The sequence below is a fragment of the Octopus bimaculoides genome, chromosome 17 (assembly GCF_001194135.2).
Source record: "Octopus bimaculoides isolate UCB-OBI-ISO-001 chromosome 17, ASM119413v2, whole genome shotgun sequence".
NCBI classification, from domain to species: domain Eukaryota; kingdom Metazoa; phylum Mollusca; class Cephalopoda; order Octopoda; family Octopodidae; genus Octopus; species Octopus bimaculoides.
Genome location: NC_068997.1, coordinates 31,359,763 through 31,363,092, shown reverse-complemented (window position 1 = coordinate 31,363,092; position 3,330 = coordinate 31,359,763). Strand labels below are relative to the sequence as shown.

At 39.5% G+C, this 3,330-nt stretch overlaps 1 protein-coding gene across 2 annotated transcripts in view; it reads left to right on the top strand.

Annotated features, from left to right (window-relative positions):
- Window positions 1-3,330, top strand: part of LOC106871768 (uncharacterized) — a 629,775-nt gene that overhangs the window by 65,115 nt on the left and 561,330 nt on the right. The gene's annotated exons all lie outside the window — the stretch shown is intronic.

Genomic DNA, 3,330 nt, shown 5'->3' with positions numbered 1-3,330 from the left:
TATATATATATATATATATATATATAGAGAGAGAGAGAGAGAGAGAGAGAGAGAGAGAGAGAGAGAGAGAGAATTGAAGGCGTTCGAGTCAAAAACAAAGAGTACGGCTTTACATTCTTTTGCAATCACTACAATTGTTTCCACGCTATGTAGTTCTCCAGGTTTGCAGATATTTGGTTATGTAACCGTTTCCATGCATTCTGAAATCTAATTGTGTTTCCTCAGGCGATATATAAATATTGTCTCCGTAATCTCAGATTCTCGGCTTCAAATGATTCCTATTTGTCTGTTGAGGCCTCCGAATTAGTAGTAGCCACTGAACTATCAAGAGATGTGTTCTAGCTGAAGATCTTTTACTAACCTGATCTGAATATATGGATGAAATGGGATGGTGGCTTGCCGCTGTTAGAGGGATAGCCGTTTTAAAGGGAAAGGCATTCGATCCCTTTGCAATGTTGATTGGTTGGTTACACTAGCGATTTTCCTTGGCTGACCTTTAAGAATTCACAAGATATTCATTAATAACTTGTAGGTACTTGGTATTTCTTTATGCAACCATAATATACTATAAACTATATCAATTTTTTTATAAGTCAACAACACGTTCTACTGATTTAGCAGCGCTCTTAACATATTTCCCTTAAGGTTATTTCTACAGATATTCTGTTAGAAATTACAGCCAGCAGTGATTTTTTGCTACAACGTTTCATATCGAGACGTCAGATGTAAACAAATAATGAAATCGAAGATAAAAATGGGTAATGTGCGGCGTATATTACCCATTTATATCACCGATCGACTGTTCGTTTACATCTGACGTCTCGATACGAAGCGTTGTGGCAAGAAAACAATGCTGGCTATAGTTTCTCTGTACATATACATTGTTTACTATATATCTACATTTATACACGCCCATACGTACACATACATGTTCCCACACATATATACATCTACATGCATACTCATGCTTAGACTCATACACACACACACACACACACTCACAAACACCGCTTTGAAAAAGAAGAAGCATTCAATGGACTCTCTCCCTCTACTCTTTCTTCCCCCAAGCCTTTCTATACTAACACACCAATAATATCATAACCCCATTGATTACATAATATGTGTGCATGCAGGTGTGAGTATGTGTATGTGTGTATAGCTGTGTATATGTAGATGCATATGTATATATATTGCCTGAGGGAACACAGCTAGATTTCAAAATTCAGGGAAACGGTTAAATAACCAAATACCTGCAAGCCTGGAGAGCTATGCTACGTGTAAACAATGGTAGTGATTGCAAATAAATATTCAACTGTACTCCTTCTTGTTCCCTCCAATTTCTTCAATTATTTATCGACAAACTACAGAAGCCCAAACACAAATTTGGAAGTACGTATAATACTACAACTACTGGATAGCACCAGGTGAAATCTGAAGGTGAACAAACTTTGTACTGTAATCAACTACGTTCTTACTCATCTATAGACATAGATTTTGGTGTGGAGATATGCATTCAGGTGATCTGTGAGAGTGAAGTGGAGTTCCGCAAGGTCTACACGAGGGAACTGGGCTTCCTCCTCAGACTCAGCTACGACAGTAACTATTTAGATGACCATGACCTCAGTAGATTCTGCCCCACCAGGCCACAGAGGGGAAGACCACCCACCATCACTTCAGCAGCGAAAAAAAGCACCACTGAACGCTGGAGTGGCTGGAGTGGCTGGACTGCACCCACCCAAAACCCTGAGAACAACAATCAGGTAAAAGAAATGATTTGGTCACGCAATAGGGGCCAGTATAAAAACCACCTTGAAGAACCACATAGTAAAGTTCAACAAAAAAGTATACATGCAGGTTCAAGGTGCAGCCATCGGCGTTTGTGTAGCTGGAGATGTGGCCGGCCTCTTCATGACCTGGTGGGACAGAAAACTCAAACATATGTTAGCAGAACAGTCCACAACTCTTCTACTTTACAGCAGATATGTAGATGACATTAATATCATAGTTAGGACCAACTCTAGTGACGGTCATGTAGAAACAGAAAGGAACGTAATGGAGAGCATCCAGCAAATAGCTAACTCCATCCACCAAAGTATCAAGGTAACTATAGATTACCCGACTAAACACCCCAAAAATAGGCTCCCGGTACTTGATACTGAACTTTGGTTAGAGACTGTGAACAATAGAGTGCAGCTCCTCCACTCATATTATATGAAACCCATAGCTTCAAAACATGTTGTTCACAAGAACTCAGCTTTGTCACACAACATGAAAATTAACATACTGATAGCAGACTTAGTTAGGATAATGAACAACATCTCCCCACTATGCGAACCCTATGAAACGAAAAAACATATACAGAACTTCATGCACCGCATACAGTTCTCTAGATATGATCAGAAAGATAAGGTTCAAGTATACAGGGGAGCTATAAAGAGGTTAGATAAGATTATAAGTAATGATACCAGTGGTACCTGCCCTAGATATAGAAACAAAGAATGGAATAAGATACAAAGAATTTGTGACAAAGCCAACAAAGAGAACACGTGGTATAAAACCGACAGATATCAAGGAGTGATGTTTGTAGAGGCCACAGCCCATGGAGAACTAGCGCGTAGGTTTAGAAAAGCTCTGATGGAGTCCAAATTCAACGTTAAGATTGTTGAAAAGCCAGGGAACTCCATCAGATCACAACTATGTAGGACGTACCCCTTTGAGAATACCATATGTACCAATGATAACTGCATGGTATGTAGGATTAGCCCTGGCATTAACTGCAGAAATAGAAATGTAGTTTACAGCATAAAATGCATGGAAGGTGCTTGTAAAGACCTGAATATGACATATATAGGTGAAACATCTAGGAGCATTGCGGAACGGCTAAACGAACATATGAGACAATATGACGATAAAAAACAGTCCTCCATATTCTACCAACATACCAAAGACCAGCATGGAGGCAACATGGGTCAACTTGACATCCGCATCTTATCCAAGCACCCAAAAGACCCAACTCTAAGACAAATACGGGAGTACGTCCTTATAAATGAAACTTCCCCAATACTAAATAGGAAATATACATAGATATCATACCCCCATACCCACATTTTACACAGGTAAAGTAGAACAGTTGATGCGCTTTTATGCAGATAGATGTATGTATGTGTGTGTGTGTGTGTGTGTGTGTGCATGCGCATGTATGTATATGTAAACCAACAGGTCTACATACAGACGGGTAGGTACATAGGGTATATGAACAGACAACCACATACGCAAATAGAGACTGAAACACATGACCACATATACACACACACTTGTCCACACATATGA